We start from the raw sequence: 17,740 nt of genomic DNA, 5'->3' as shown, positions 1-17,740 counted from the left end.
TGTCCTTTTCCCCTGGTTGGAAAAGGAGGCCAAGAGAGGGAGGAGAGACTAGCCTTGCCCTAAGGCTCCCAGAAAGGCTCTCCCATGCTCACCTTTTCTTCACAAAAACCCAGCCCTCTTGTGTATTTATGGAAAGGTGTGTATTGTCACCTAAATATTTGAGTCATTCCTCCAGAGAGGGTACAAGAAGACCCTTCATCTTTTGGCAACATCTCATATCTTCCCTTTGCTATTTCCTTCTCCCTGCCCACCCTTGGTTTTGTTCTGTCTTACACTTCAACTTTCTACTTTGTGTTGAACTTGTCTTTTTTTTTTTTTTTTGGTATTGAAAGGATGACATTGCCTCAAGAGCCAAAAATAAATGAGAATTGGAAAAAAAAATAAAGTTAATTAAGTTCCATAAATTAGCTAAAGTTATACAATATCTCTATACTTTCCCAAATGAGATGAGGACTTTAACAAACTCAACCAGTCATTAAACACTGTTTCTCACCTTCTTTGATGTTTTTAACTTTAATTTCACTTACTGGAAGCAAAGTCAATTATCTTCTATTCTGCAGTTACACAAGTTTACCCAATTGCATCTCACTCTCTGTGTGTTGTTTTTGCTTCTTTCTAAAGTACATCCTTTAGTAGTTTTTTCAGTACTGATTTATAAGAAGTAAACTCTGAACTTTATTTTCTATCTGAAAATAAATATCCTTAGTCCATCTTCACTTGAGTGATATTTCATCCTGACATAAAATTCCCAGTTGACAGTTAAGAATTGTCAAGCTGGACAGTCAGCACTTTGAATTTTTTTCTCTGTTGTTTTCAGTTATTTATTACTAATAATGTTAAATTGACACACAAAGTAACTGACATTTATTTGAAAGGAATTTGTCTTTTCTCTCTGATAGTTTTCAAGAACATTTCTTTCTATTTTTGCTGTAGGGTGTCCTCCTGTTTTCAGTATGGCGTCTCACCCTTCTCCCATCTGTCCCTGATATCCCTGCATCTGTATGGTTCCATCACTTGAGAATAAATCTTCAGCTCTCAGACATGAAGGGGTAGGAAAGGTTGCTTCGTCTTATAATTTGGAGGATGGGACCTGAGGGTCTGATTGCTTTTCATACAGACTTTCAGTCAATTTCAGTTCAATTTCAATTTCAATCCAAACTGTGTTTGGAAATTTTCTGTATGTCTCATAGCCAGAGACACCAGTTGCACCCATTTTCTGATCTCTTACTCTTGGAAATTGGCTTGCATCCTTTTGGTGTATAAATTTGAGGGATCTCTGATCCGCTAAATCACATAGCACTAGACCATCTGCTTTCAGTCTCTCAATATTTAGATATTTCTTGTCTGTTGTCATCTCCTCTATTTTCTGTGTGTTTGAAGATTTATGAATATTATTAAAATATTTTACAGTAATTTTGGAGGGGGGTTCCTAGAGATATAATGGTTGAGTGCATGTATTCAATCTTCAGTGTTTAAAATAAAAATCCTTTCCATTAAGATTTTACAGACATTGGAAATTCTATTAACGGAAGATAGAGTCCTTCATTTCATAATTAGAAATATCCCAGGGAGACATAGCACATTAACTTATAATTATAAATGGCTGGTATGCTTCCCTCTTTATAATTGACCCCTGATTCAGAATTAATTGCTTCTCTATCCCTGTTATATCTCCTTCACATATTTACAGTTTGTGGTTGGCAGGTCTCAGTAACCAGACTGTGAACTAGTTGGGATTATGTTCAAGGCACTTTTGCGCTCATGTATCTTTAGTTGCAATCACAGTGCTTGGTGCAAAGGGTGCTCATAAATGCCTCTTCAACAAAACTGAATAATTTAGAGTCATAATTAGCACAGAAACCTTCAGCTATAACCGGAGTGTTTTTCACCCTTTGGCGAGAAATTTCAGCCAGATGTTCACTGGGTTCCCAAATTTTTCTCCCAGATTTGCCACGTGATCTGATTGATCATTGAGTTTGGTAACTGGCATTGTGAGGAGATTAAAACTTCCAGTAATGATAAAATAACAATATTATTTTGTATCATTCTCTTATTGTGTAAAATGTTTGTGTTCTCATATATTTTATTAAATGTTTATTTATTTATTGAGAAGAGGCAAAGAGAGAGGGAGAAAGAGAATCCCAAGCAGGTTCCACACTGTCAGCGTGGAGCTGATGTGGGGCTCGATCCCATGAACTACAAGATCATGATCTGAGCCAAAATTGAGAGTTAGATGCTCAACTGACTGAGCCACCCATATGATCCCCCCAAATATATATATATATTTTTAATCCTCATACATCCCTGCAAAATTAGAGAATTGCAAAGTATATTTTATTTTGTTTTTGTGTATTCTTTCAAAAAATAGAAGATACTGGTGGGGATAATTATCACCAATTTGGGAAAAGAAAAGAATATCCCCTTCTTTAATGTTATTTTCTGTAAAACTAAGAGAATCAAAGGGTCAAGGAACCTCTGTTTATTCTCTTCATACATACAAAACAAAGTGACCGTTTAGTAAAAATGGCTAGTCACAATTATAAGTATCCTAGATATCTTGCCCACTCAAGAGCTGACAACCAACAAAAGTCAGCAAAAGGATTAATGATCATTTCTGTCTAGAATAGAAAGAGTTGCCATTGTTAAATTTGGATATTATCTATTCTACCTCAGAAGAAAATGGTGGTCTGGGGATTTTCGCTGGGCTGTGTTTCCAAGAGGGAGGAATGGTATAGGTTTGAGAAAGGTTAGCGTCTGTGACTAGGCACTTTGAACAAAGTGAAATGGAAGCAGGGAAGCTCAGATTACACAAGGGAATGTTTTCAAAATTGAAGAAAAGGTCCCAGAGCAAGAGTGACTGTAAGAACATTAAAGAGTGCTGATTCAGAGCGAAAAGAGGGAATGTGCATTGAATACATTTGTTCATTGTGGAATAAATATAGACTGCTACCTCCACTAACTGGTATTTACAGTTCTCAACTAGTTTCGTAGAATGAGTTGGTTTTTTTTGTTTGTTTGTTTTTGTTTTTTGTTTTAAAGTAAACTCTGTTGCTTATGTGGGGCTCAAACTCATGTCCCCAACCAAGATCAAGAGTTGCATGCTCTACTGAGTCAGCCAAGTGCCCCATAGAATGAGTTTTGAGTTTCTATTTAGCTAGCAGGAAGTGTGCATTTTAAAATGCATTAAAGGAAGCTAAAGTGGTAAATAAATCATTCTGCCATCTTAAACTGTCCACAAGGTGTTCAGTAAAAGTAGTGACCTGGTTAGCAGCTGGGAAACCCAAGTTTCAAACGTGCAGCAGCAACATTCCATTGTTATGTAAATGGAGGGGAATAAGGGAATACTCAATTTGAGAAAGCTCAAATTAATTAACATCATATCATACCATCAAGGGTGTCATCTATTAATACGTAGCAGCTTTTCAGGTGCGGCTCCCTTGGTTATCAGTCTCCACTCTGAGCTATTTTTATGTTAGCTGTGAAAAAGCAGAATAATTGTAGGGTCTGTGCCATGCTGACTTGTCAGACAAAATGGACCGTTGGTGCACTATTTTCTTCTTCTAAAGAACAGACAGATAAACATCCATCATATAGGTGGGACTTAAGAGCTTTATGGTGCCAGCTGATGGAAATTCCTTTCATGCTGCATAGGTTTGTGGAGGGAAGCTTTGTCTTTGTCTCATGGCTTACTGATGATCATTACTTTTCAGAGAATTTACCAGCATCTTGTGACTGACCTCAAAATGAAAGCTGGAGATTCACACATTGGGCAAGAAAGTTGAGGATGAGTCAAAAAAGCTGATGTAATTTAAACAAGACCCTTAATAAATGAGTGGAATCAAGATATACAGAATGAATGTAGTTACTAACATAAGTATATTCAGTATGTTAGATGTATTTTAATGTATCATTGCTATGATTTCATATATGTGAGAAATTTTGGAAAGCCAGCTGAATAGCTTCAGAATTGCTAACATTATTCCTAAGGCTCTTCTATATTTCATTTCCAAATAGATTATTAATAAATAAGAGCTTGAGCTATAAAAAAAAAAGAAATTTGAGGACAGGTTATTCCAAGTTTCAGTATGTAAATAGGTGTATATATATTGATCAAGCAAATCCTCAGTAATTAGGGGCTAATTGATGGAGTATCTGTAGTATGTAATGTATTTTTTTTTAATTTTGGTAATTGCCTTCAAAGAATGTGGCTATAATTCACATACTATGCAATTCAGTCATTTCAAGTATGTAATTAAGTGGGTTTTTTTTTAAGTTTATTTATTTATTTTGAGAGAGACAGAGAGAGTGAGAGTGGGAGAGGGGCAAAGAGGGAGAATCCCAAACAGGCTCTGTGATGTGCAGAACCTGACAAGGGCCTCGAACTCACAAACTGTGAGATTGTGACCTGAGCCAAAATCAAGAGCTGGACACTGAACCGACTGAACCACCCAGGTGCCCCCAAAGTGGGTTTTGGGTTTTTAATATATTCACTAAGAAGCAAAACCATTACCACTATCTTATTCCAGTACATTTTCATCACCCCAGTAGAAACACTGTACCTATTAGTAGTCACTCCCATTCTCTTCTCCCCACAGTCCCTGAAAATCACTACTGTATTTTGTCTCTATGAATTTGCCTCTTCTGGACATTTTATAAAAATAGTATCATAATAATAGGTGGTTCTTTATATCTGGCTTCTTTCACTTAGCATAGTGTTTTCAAAGTTCATCCATGTTGTGTGTTTTAGAACTTTACTTCTTTATGGCTTAATTTTCCCTTGAATGGATATACCACATTGTTTAGCCATTCGTCAGTTGATAGACATTTGGCTTATTTCCACTTTTTTGGTTGCTCTGAATAATGCTGCTAGGAACATCCACGCATGAGATTTTATGTGGACACACTTTTTCAGTTCCCTTGGATATATACCTAGGAGTGGAACTACTGGGTCACATGCGTACTCTGTCTTTGTTATTTTAAGACATTGCAAAAGTACTCCAAAATAGCTGCACCATTTTGTATTCCACTAGAATGTATAAGAGTTTCAATGTATCCACATTCTGTAACATTTTCTGTTTTATTTTTGGCCATTCTAGTTGGTGTGAAATGATATGGTGGTTTTGTTGTGTATTTACATAATGACTAATGATTTTGACTATTTTTCCCTGTGCTTATTGGTCATTTATATGTCTTTTTGGAGAAACACCTATTCAAATAATTTGTCCAGATTTTAATTGGGTTATTTGTCGTATGATATATGTGATTTATAATTGTTTTCTCCCATTCTGTGGGTTGTCTTTCACTTCCTTGATGGTGTCCTTTGATGCCCAAGAGTTTTTAACTTTGATGAAATCTAATTATCTACTATTTTCTTTTGTCACTTTTGCTTTTGGTGCCATATCTATGAAACCATTGCTTAGTCTAAGGTCACAAAGATGTAATCCTGTGTTTCTTTCTAGGGATTTTATAATTTCAGTCCTAATATTTATGGCTATGATTTATTCAGTTAATTTTTGTGTATGATTTGAGGTAAAGGTCCAAATTTATTCTTTTACATGTGGGTGTTCAGATTTCCTTGCACTATTCTTTCCTCAGTCAATTGTCTTGACACCCTTGTTATAAATCAACTGACCAAAAATGTACGTTTATCTCTGGACCCTCAGTTCTGTTTCCATTCTGCTATATGCCTGTCTTTATGCCAGTTCCATACTATCTCAATAACTGCATCTTTGTAAAAGATTTTAAAATTGGGAAATATGAGTTCTTCAACTTTGGTCTTCTTTTTCTTTTTTTTTTTTTTTTTTATTTTTTTTTTCAACGTTTTTATTTATTTTTGGGGTAGAGAGAGACAGAGCATGAACGGGGGAGGGGCAGAGAGAGAGGGAGACACAGAATCGGAAACAGGCTCCAGGCTCTGAGCCATCAGCCCAGAGCCTGACGCAGGGCTCAAACTCATGGACCGCGAGATCGTGACCTGGCTGAAGTCGGACGCTTAACCGACTGCGCCACCCAGGCGCCCCTGGTCTTCTTTTTCAAGATTGTTTGTTCTATTCTTTGTCCCATGTATTGCCATATAAATATTAAGATCAGGTTGTCAAATTTTGAAAAAAAAAACACTGAAATTTTGATAGAGATGGTGTTGAATTTTTGGATCAATCTGGGAAGTACCACCATTTTAATAAATTAAGTCTTCAAATTTATGAACAGGGATATCTTTCCATTTATTTAGTGTCCTTTAATTTCAATACTTTTTTGTAGTTTTAAGTGTACAAGTCTTGCATTTCCTAGGTTACACTGATTCCTAAGTATTTCTGCTTTTTGATGCTATTATAAATGGAATTATTTTTTAATTTTATTTTCAGGCTGTTCATTGCTAATATATGGAAACATAGTTGATGTTTGCATTTTGATTTTGCATTCTGCATTCTTGCTAAATATATTTATTAGCTCTAATTTTTTTGGTAGATTCTTGAGAATTTTCTATATACGACATTATGACACCTGCCAATCAGGATAGTTTTAATTCTTGCTTTCCACTATGATGCTTTTTATTTCATTTTCTTGCTTAATTCTTTCTGACTAGAATTGCCAGTATGATGTTGAGGGCATGTGGTCAGAGCAAACATTCTTGATTTATTCCATTTCTTAGGGAAAAGCTTTCAACCTTTCCCCATGAAGTATAATGACAGCTATGGGTTTGTCACAGATAACCCTTGTTAGGTTGAAGAATTTCCTTTCTATTCTTAGTTTATTTCTTAGTCTTTTCTATCATGAAAAGGTATTGGATTTTGTAAAATGGCTTCGTGCATGTGCTGAGATGATAATGTGTGTTTTTGTCCTTTATTCTATTAATATGATGTATTACATTGATTGATTTTCAACATGCATTGATTTTCATGTTGAACAAACTTTCCAAATCTAGAATAAATCCCACTTGCTTGTGAACAACATGTATAATCATTTTTATATATTGTTGAATTTGGTTTGACAGTTATTTTGTGGAGGATATTTTGATCTACATTTATAGAGGATATTGATCTTCAGTTCTCTTTTCTGTGATATCTTTGGTTTTGGTATCAGGGTAATACCAGATTTCTAGAAGGAGTTGGGAAGTGTTTTTTCTTCTCTTATGTTTTGAAAGAGTTTGTGAAAAATTGATTTTAATCTTTAAAAAGTTGAGTAGCATTTAGCAGTGAAGCCATATGATCCTGGGCTTTATTTTCCGGAAACATTTTTTTACTATTAAGTAAATTTCTTCATTTATTACTGTTATGTTCAGATTCTCTATTTCTCTTTGAATCTGATTAGGTAGGTTGTGTCTTTCTCATATATCCATTTCCTTTAGATTTTCTAATTTGTTGGTGTAGAGTTGTTAATGGTATTTTCTTTTAAACCTTTTAACATCTATAAGGTTAATAATAATGTTCTCTCATTCCTTATTTTAATAATCTACATCTTTTCTCTTTTTGGTCAGTTTAGCTTAAAGTTTATACATTTTCCAAGAACCAATGTTTACTTCATTGAGTTCTCTATTGTTTCCTAGTCTTTGTCTCATTGACTACTGTTTTAATTTTTATTTTTTCCTTCCTTCTGCTTGGTTTGGTTTAATTCCGCTTTTTTTCTAGTTTTTTCAAATGGAAGTTAGATTATTGATTTGAGGTCTTTCTCCTTTTTTAATATAGGCACTTGTAACTATATATTTAACTCTAAGCACACTTTTGCTTTGTCTCATGTTTTTGATACATTGTGCTTTCTATGCATTGTTCTCAGATTTTTTCTAATTTCCCTTGTGATTTCTGCTTTGACCCATTGATTATTTAGTAGTGCGTTGTTTAATTTCCACACATTTGTGAATTTCTCAAGTTTCTCTTCGTTAGTGATTTCTAATTTCATTTGCTTTGGGTCACAGAACATACCTTGTGTTATTTAAATCTTTTACATTTATAATACTTTTAGTTAGTGGGAGTTAGGGGTAACATAAGTCTCTAAGGAATTTGAAAGCAAAGTTTCCAGGATCGTGAGGGGCTAGCTGTTGTTGTTAAGATAAGGTTGCTTTATGGCCTATCATGTGACCCATCTTGAAGTGCACTCCATGTGCACTGGGGAAGAATGTACATTTTGCTGTTGTGGGACCAAGTGTTCAATAGTTGTGTTAGTCTAATTGGTTTATAGTGTTAGGCAAGTCTTATCTTTTCTTGTTTATCTTCTGTAGAGTTGTGCTATTAATTACTGAAAGGGAGGAATTGAAATCTGCAACTGTTATGGCTGAGTTGTCCTATTTCTCACGTTGTTTCTGGCAGTTTCTACTTCATATATTGTGATACTCTGCTAGTGGTACATATATGTTAGCAGTTGTTATATCTTCTTGATGAATCGAGTCTTTACAATTTCAATTTTTTTTTAACGTTTATTTATTTTTGGGACAGAGAGAGACAGAGCATGAACGGGGGGAGGGGCAGAGAGAGAGGGAGACACAGAATCGGAAGCAGGCTCCAGGCTCTGAGCCATCAGCCCAGAGCCCGACGCGGGGCTCAAACTCACGGACCGCGAGATTGTGACCTGGCTGAAGTCGGACGCTTAACCGACTGAGTCACCCAGGCACCCCAGAGTCTTTACAATTTCATAATAACCTTTTTTTTTCCCCTGTTTGAACTGGTTTTGACTTAAAATCTATTTTGTCTGACAATAGTATAACCACTCAGGATCTCTTGTAATTGCTGTTTGTATGGTATATTTTTTAACATCCTTTTACTTTTAATCCATTGTGCCTTTGAATATAAAGTATATATCTTACTGACAGCTTATATAGCTCTAACACTTATATTTTAAAACATCCATTCTGTTCATCTCTATCTTTAGATTGAGTGATTTAATCAATCCATGTTTAATGTAATTAATGATCAGGGAGAATATATTTCTGCCATTTTGATATTTGTTTCCTATATTTCTGTGTCTTTTTTGTTGTCCTCTCATTCCTGCCACATTTTGTGTTCCACAAATATTATCTAGTATGATACTTAAACTAATCTGTCATTGTTTTTATAATTATTTTTAATTTTTTTTTCAACGTTTATTTATTTTTGCGACAGAGAGAGACAGAGCATGAACGGGGGAGGGGCAGAGAGAGAGGGAGACACAGAATTGGAAACAGGCTCCAGGCTCTGAGCTGTCAGCACAGGGCCTGACGCGGGGCTCGAACTCACGGACCGCGAGATCGTGACCTGGCTGAAGTCGGACGCTTAACGACTGCGCCACCAAGGCACCCCTGTTTTTATAATTTTTAAAAACTCTTTTCTAAGAATTTTCCCTGGATATTATAATTAATATGCTCATTTGTAACAATTTGGTTCAGATTAATACAAACTTAATTACAATAACATGCAAAAATGTGTTCTTATATAGCTTCATTTCCTCTTCCTTTGTGCTATCATACAGATCACATCTTTATACATTGTATGCTCATCAACACAGTTCACAACTATTACTTACGCAGTTGATTTTTAAATAAGATAGGAGAAAAAAGTTACAATAAAAATACATTCATACTGCCTTTTATATTTACCTTCATCATTACCTTTATCAGTGCTTTTATTTTTTTCACACATATTCTCATTACTATCTAATCTGCTTTCATTTTAGCCTGAAAGTCTTCCTTTAGAAGTTTTTGTAGGACAGATCAGTTAGCAATGAATTCTCTGTTTTTGTTTATCTGGACTTTTCTTAATTTCTCCTTCAGTTTTTCAGTTTATTTATTTATTTTGACAAAGAGGGACAGAGAGCAAGCAGGGGAAGGGCAGAGAAAGAGGGAGAGAGAGAGAATTCCAAGCAGGCTCAGCACTGTCAGCACGACACAGGCCCAAACTCAGGAACCTTGAGATCATGACCTGAGCCCAAATCAAGAGTCTGCACACTTAACTGACTGAGCCACCTGTCACCCCCTCTCCTTCATTTTCTAAAGGATTGTTTTGCTAGACATGATTCTTGGGTAGCAGTCTTATTCTTTCAGTACTTTGAGTGTGTTATCTTATGGCCTTCTTGTCTCCAGTGTTTCTGATGAGAAATCAGTTTTTAATCTCATTGTGGATCTCTCATATAGGATTGGTTACTTCTCTATTGTTTCTTTCTTTCTTTCTTTCTTTCTTTCTTTCTTTCTTTCTTTCTTTCGTCTTGTAACATTTTGGTTATGAGGTATCTAGTTGCACACTTTGAGTTATCTATCCTGGGGTTTGATGACTTTCTTGGATGTGTAGACTAATGCTTTCCATTAAATTTAGGAAGTTTTGGGTCATTATTTATTCAACTATTCTTTCTGTTTCTTTGTCTTTCTCTTTCTTCTCTTTCGGGGACTCCCATTAAGTGCATGTTGGTGTACTTGGGAGTGCCCTAATGGTGTCTGAGACTGTTCATTAATTTTTCTTTTCCTTTCTGTTCCTGAGACTGAATAATCTCAATTGCATGAATTTTCAAGTTCATTGGATATTTCTTTTGTCTGCTCAGATCTTGTTGAGCACCTTTAGTGAATTTGTCATTTATAATGCTTTTTGAGTCTAAAACTTCTACTTGGTTCTTTTGTATAATTTCTATCTCTTTATTGATAATATCTTTATGGAGGCGTGATTTTCATAATTTTTATTTAGTTTTTCAGACCTGGTCTTCTTTAGTTCTTTGAATATATTTACAATCCTGATTTAAATCTTTGTCAGTAAGTCCAATATCTGGGCTTCTACATGGATAGTTTCTATTTACTGCATATATATATATATACACACATATATATGTGTGTGTGTGTATATATATATATATATATATTTAAACTAAAATATACACACATATATATGTGTGTATATATATATATATATATATATATATGTGTGTGTGTGTGTGTGTGTGTGTGTGTGTGTATAAATGGCATGTCTCATAATTTTTTGGCTGAAAGCTAGAAGTTTTCAATAGCATAATGTTGCAATTCTGTAAACTAGGTCCTTCCTCTCTACTGGGGTTTGTTGTTTGTTTAGTAACTTTGTTAAACTAATTCTATAAAGTCTATAATGTTTGTCATGTGTGACCACTGAAGCTTCTACTTGGCTAGCTTCATGATAAATTTAATTATTAGGTAGTGATTTTGTTAGGTGCCTTGAACTAATAAGTCCCATAGCCTCTCCTCAGAGCATGTGGTCCTGAGGGGGCATGCCTTCAACACCACTCGGTCTGGGCATTTGCAGCTCTGCCTTAGTCTTCACTTCCTGCTTGTGCAGAGCTTCATACTTGGTGATAGGTGAGACCCAGGGCCTTCTCAGGTCTTTTCTGGAGCATGCACAAAGATCTAGGCATGCACACAATCCTAACCATTTACATTCCAAGCAAAGGGTGAGAGCTTTTAAAATCCCCCTATAAACATTTCTTTCCCCAGCTTTTAGTTTTAAATTTTGTGGTTAGTCCATCATTTGCCTAACTGCTCTCCACTACCTCAGATAGCTATGACCTTCAACAATTGCCTCTGCTCGTTTTTGTTTTTGTTTTTGTTTTTGTTTTTGTTTTGTTTTTTGTGTTTTTTTGACAAATGGCCTTGGGGAAAAAGGTTGTTTCCCCTTGGCAAGCTCTGAACTAGGTAGAATAAAGACCGGTACTTCTGATTCCTTTTGCCAATAATCAGGGAACAGAGCTAACACGCAGGCAGTGGCTTTTCAACAAAACAACCTTATTGAAGAGTCTTGACACAACTTGTAAGACATCACTAATTAGATTTCACTAGCCATCTGCTGCACTATCCTTGTCAGAGACCAGTGAAATGTAAATTTAGAGCAGATGACAAAGTGAAAGGAGAAAACAACACCTTCCTGATAATTGTGGTTACCCAATCTGTATCCCGGGGGAGGGAGGTGAGACAATAGTATCAAAGGATATCTTCTTGTCTTAGGCTAAAAGGACTGGCATTGAATGAATAAATGTGTACATTTTATTCCCCCCCACTTTTTTTTGAGGTTTTTTCTCACTTTGGAGGAGGAGTGAGGGAGGAGAAGAGCAGGTATTTTCTTATAGAAAATTTTCCTGTGAAATATAACGTTGACAATTATTCTCTCTGATAAAGAGATGTGAAAGTTATATTAAATATGTTTAGATTGAAGTGTATATTTTAGTTTAAAATACACAATAGATCAAAGATCACTTTTTTTTCCCCAGTCCATAAGAGCTAGCTAGAAGGATGGTTTGATTTTATATATTGCTGAGATGACTTTCTGAATAAAATAATGGAACCAGGTGACTAATGGTAAATATGTTTGATTTTATTATGGGTCTTAGTGGAAATAAGCTAAAGTATCCAGTAGTGTTGAGAGAACTAAGCCATTGAAAAGGATTGAACTTACTTCTTCATCAGTAAAAAGATAGGGATCTGAGCATTTCAGAGAGGAAACATTAATATGACATCCATACTCAGTCATACCCATTCTGAAAGTTAAATATACTCAGACCAAACAAATATGTTTCTCAAGAACTAGATAAAGGAGAATTCATTCATTTGGCCATTCATTCATTCATTTATTCATTCTTTTGTTCATTCATTATCTATTGATAAAGTGCCTACCACGTAGCAACAATTGTTCTTGGTGCTGAGGATACAGTGGTTGAGCAAGAACAGGGAGGGTCCGTGTCGTCACTGAACCTGTACTCTAGTGGAAAGATAGAACACAAACTCAACTACAAGTGGCTACATACTAGAATGGCAGATAATGTTAAGTGCAATGAAGAAAAATAATATAAATAAGAGAATAGAGAGTAACAGGGTTGGGTGGGGTAAGGGGAAGATTATCTCTAATAAGATGACATTTATGCACAAATCTGAGAGAAAAAGCCATGGATATCTGGGAAAAGAGACTGTCAGATAGATGGAACAGTAAACACATATGCCCTGAGGGTGAAGTGTGCCTGGAGCACAAAGAAATTAGTGTGGATTGAGTGAAGTGAGCCCTGGGAAGGGAGAACACAGTGAAAGGTAAGAGTAGGCCTTCTAGGGTGGATATCATTCAGAAGGAGACTGGAAGTCACTGGAGGGTGTTGTATGGAGTAGGCCTTCTAGGAAGTCACTGGAAGGTTTCAAGCAGAGAAATCACAAGGGTCTCAGGCTGTTTTATGCAGAATAAATGATGAGGAAAGGGGTTGGTGTGGTAAAAAATCAGAAGGTTTTGCAGCGGTGTAGGTAAGAGATGATTGTGGTTTGGGCAGGATGGTAGTAGTGACAGTGGTGAGTTGTCGTTGGTTTCTGTATATATTTTGAAGGCACAGCATGGGATAGTGAATGGGATTAGGGATGTGAAATAAGGAGGCATTGAAGATTGAAGGTGACTACAAGGTATTTGGTTTTGGTTAGAACAACCAAAGAAATCGGGGAGCCAGTTACTAGAATAGAGAGAAGGTTGTCCGTACTCCTTCTTGGTCTATGAAGACCGATAAATAGTTCCTTTGCCTTTTTTTTTTTTTTAACATTCTGGAACTGAGAGAGAGAGAGAGAGAGAGAGAGAGAGAGAGAGAGAGATTCAGATGAAGAATGTAAATGGGATGCAGAGGAAGTGGATAAGATTTAAGCCAAAACAAAACCTTTTCCACAAGAAAACGGTATGGAGTATGTCAAGGGAGAATGAGGGTAACCAAGGAGGAAAAAGAAGATACTAGAAGATTGTGTTTTGGGTAACGAAATTTCTATACTTCCTCCAGGCCACCTATTTTCAATTTGATGAAAGACCTGGGTTCAAATTCTTGCCGGAAATATGTGAGTAAGGATAGTTACAGACACCTGCTGTGCTACAGTCTCTTTGGGGAAGGAAATGGATGCTGTTTTGAGGATGAAGTGAGAACTGCAGTTTTGTTTTTCCTTTCTTATTTTAATTTTTCTCTTATGCTTTGCTTTAAGTATCAAAAAAGGAAAATTATCCTATATTGATGGTTTAATTTATCTCTGAACTTTTATATAACAAGTGGTTATTGAGAGTCATTAAATGTAGGGCATGATGGCAAGAATTGCAGCGGATTCAATAAACATACAAAATTCATTTTTCCTCCAATGATTTATAATCTAAATGTGTAGTTTACATAACTGAGAGCTCAGGACAGTATTTGATGATGATGCAAACATGATTTCTGTGAAGAATTGCTTTAAAAAAACCCAAACATTTTTTGATCACGAATTATGTACTAACCGTTTTGCTAAGTGCCTTCCATGTGTTATGTTACTTAATTCTAAGAAGCAAAAGGAACACAATCCTGTAAATTAGATACTGATATTACCCTTACGTAGACACTGAGAGGCAGGATTATTTCTCATCTGATATTGAGGAGTCTTACATTTAGTGGAGTTAGTGGTAGAACTGGATTTGAACTCACAGTCTGACTTTGGTGACTAGATGCACACATTTTCACCAGTTTCTTTTCCTAAGAGATTTCAGAGGCTGGAGAGATTGCTATGGATTGAAGTAGTCAAAGAAAGTCTCCTAGAAGGGGCAGGCTTGGGAACTTCTCTGAAAGATGGTCGATTAAGAAAAAGAAAGAGAAGAAAATAATCAGATTTCCGACATGGTTCCATGAGCAGTTGACAGGATTTAATGGGTTGGCGAGCCCAAACTGTTCTGGGAACAAGGAGGAAATCTGGCTAGCCTGTTGCACTGGGGTTTTTGTTGGGTGGTAAAAGGAGGTTAAGTTGGATTAGTGAGCTGAGTGCCAGCCAAAGTGGTTCACACATCCTCTTTTTAGGTAATGGAAGACCATTGAAAGAATTTGGATATCATTTTGGAATTATATCAAATTGGGAGAGAAACGTTATGAGAGGTAGGAGATGAGAAAAACAGTGGGGAGGCCATGGCTGCAATTCAGGCAGGAGGTGATAAATCACGGACAATTTTTCTTCCTATGAATCTGTGTTTTGAAAAATAAAGCTGTTTAGCCCACCTCCTGGTCCTCCTCTCCCCTGTGTATCTCTGCATTTCTTTCTCTTTTCTTTTGAAATTCTTTTCTAGAATTATGCATTTTTAAAGAAGAAAATCACCTTGGATAGAGATCATGTGTCCTAATCTTTTTTTCTTTCCCTTTAACATGACTCTGAGCCAAGCAAAATTAAGAAACTTGCCTGAGATCGCATGGTAACAAGTGTCAAAGCCAAGACTAAAATTAAATTTGTTTTCTGACTTTCTCTTCAGCACTGTAAGTGTTATCATTCCTGTCTCCACTTTCTCCTGCCAGGACTTCAAGGAAAAGGAACTCCAGAGCTCCCAGATAATTTTCTCCAGTTCTTTTACCCAGGATGGTATTGGTGACCCTATTGCTTTTAGGGGATAAGGTTAATGTTCCTAGCTACTGAAACACCCTGCAGTATCTTGATTTAGAAGAAATATATGTATGGTCATTCATTTGACCAAAATGTGTCTGTCAGATGTGCTTGGTTTTTGCCCAGGGTTCCTGGCTCCTACGACTGTGAGAATTTCTTGTGATAAGGGCTATACGAGTGTATTTCGTTTTGCACCCCACTCAGGGGCTGGGGCTGGGGCTGCTTGCCAGCAGAATACACCATGAGGACTGAAACTTTCAGTCTTCTCTCCAGACCTCAGCAGAGGGGAGAGGGGCTGGAAGTTGAATCAGCCAACAGCCAGTGACTTAGTCAATCATGACTGCATGGTGAAGCCTCCATAGAGACCCAGAAGGGTTAGCAGAGCCTCCAGGTTGGTGAACAGGTGGAGACTGGTTAGGACATGAAGCTCTACACTCTTTCTCCATACCTTACCCTATGCATCTCTTCATCTGGGTGTTAATGCGCATCCCTTATCATATCCTTGAATAAACTGGTAAACACAAGTGCTTCCTGAATTCTGTGAGCACCACTAGCAAATTAATGAACCTTGAGGAGGAGATCATTAGAATCTCCAGGCTGGAGCCAGTGGGTCGGTAGCATAGATTAGCCCAGGGCTTGTGGCTGGCATCTGAAGTGGGATGGGGGCAGTCTTGTAGGACTCAAGCCTCACCTTGTGGATGTGAGGCTATGTCTGGGTAGTGTCAGAATTGAGGTGAATTCTCAGATACCTTGCTGGTTTTGTGTTTTGTCTGGGAGAACTCACCCGTGTTAGAATTGGGTCCAGGAACCTATAAAGACCAATGAGCAGAAATTATTTTTTTACATCTGTGTTCTTTGCCCCAAGAGACTCATCTAGATTTTATTATGTACCAGAGTTAAACACACTGACATTCTCTAGAGAAAGCAGAGAATCACCTTTCTTGTTACCTTTCCTACTTAGCAGGGAAGGGAGGAGTTGTTACTCGCTAGAGATACCTTTTGGCTCGATGAACTCACTGGGGAGATGTAAATGCACGGTCTGCTTTCTGGTCCATAAGGATAAATGACCTTAATATAAAATAAGTGTCTGAGGGACAGAAAAAGAGAACAAGGAAAGAGCTATGAATTCTTTCCATTCAGGAAGAGAAGCTTGGGGTGTTATTTAATCCTATGGTCCACTAAAGAACCTAATTTTTGAGTTTCTTTGGGAGGCCTCAGCTATAAATTTCTTCATCAGCTCCTACATTTGAGATAAGAATGCAACTCCCACTGCAATTTTATTTAAAAAATTTTTGGGGGGTGCCTGGGTGGCTCAGTCAGTGAAGTGGCTGACTTTGGCTCAGGTCATGATCTCATGGCTAGTGCGTTTGAGCCCTGGGTCGGGCTCTGTGCTGACCAGTGGGTGCCTGAAGCCTGCTTTGGATTCTGTGTCTTCCTCTCTCTCTGCTCCCCCTGCCTCCTGTTCGCACTCTATCGCTCTCCCTCTCTCTCAAAAACAAATAAACATTAAAATTTTAAAAAAACGCAATATTTTATTTTTCTCAGTGTTAATGGCTTTGAGATTTACATGGGATTTTTTCATTAAAGGTTTCTCCCTAACAAGGAAAGTACAGTGACTTTTAATCCAAAGCAGACAGCAGCAGTACAGAAGCCCTTGCCAAGACAGAGATGATAGGAAAAATCAATATCCCATAATTAAATCTGTTGAATTGACAGTAAAAAAAAAAAAAAAAAAAAAAAAAAAAAAAAAAAAAAAGACACAGTTTTAATTTAGATATTGGCTGCCCAGAGAAGAAATATTCTGACAGCAGTAAAATAGGGGTTGGTTTCGTTTATTTCTTGGCTAATGATGGATAGCTGCCTACCACATGCTGATCTCTGTGCTGGGTTGGCGCTCAGAAATGAACAGAACAAGGTATACATAGCATCTGCCTTCTGCTGCCACTTGATGATGATCCCTGGACTGTGTGGTCCTTGTAGGACCTGTTAACTGCTGAGTTCCTCAGGAGAAGAGTAATGTTGTGACCATAAATATTTTATGAATTAATGAACATGTTTTTCTGCAATACTTTTGTCTTTGGAATATACCTTTACACCTTACGGTGACTTGTAAAGTAGGCAGCATCCATCAATCCTTATTTTCTTGATTGTCTTTGTCAGGAATGAGTGTTGAAGTGTCTGTCAAAGGATTTCTTTGTTCTTTTTTTAACGTTAAAGGAGATAATCATTAGTTCTTGGCTTTAAATTTTTTTCTTTTACAATTTCCCATTCTGACAACTTTTTGCCAAGATTATTAATGGATTTATAATCTCAGAAATTAAATTATTCTTACTCGTATCTGTTAAGTAATGTGGTCCAAAAGGTGATGGGGTCCAAAATGGTAGCCAGTCTGAATGGGTGACTTCAAGTGATTGTCAGCTGGGTGGT

The 17,740-nt window shown here is 36.8% G+C and overlaps 1 protein-coding gene across 1 annotated transcript in view; it reads left to right on the top strand.

The window, feature by feature from the left end:
- AGBL1 (AGBL carboxypeptidase 1) overlaps window positions 1-17,740 on the top strand; it is a 789,011-nt gene that overhangs the window by 322,817 nt on the left and 448,454 nt on the right. The gene's annotated exons all lie outside the window — the stretch shown is intronic.

This window comes from Prionailurus viverrinus, chromosome B3 (genome assembly GCF_022837055.1).
Source record: "Prionailurus viverrinus isolate Anna chromosome B3, UM_Priviv_1.0, whole genome shotgun sequence".
NCBI lineage: Eukaryota > Metazoa > Chordata > Mammalia > Carnivora > Felidae > Prionailurus > Prionailurus viverrinus.
The sequence above is the reverse complement of the archived record's forward strand: the minus strand, read 5'-3'. Positions and strand labels throughout refer to the sequence as shown.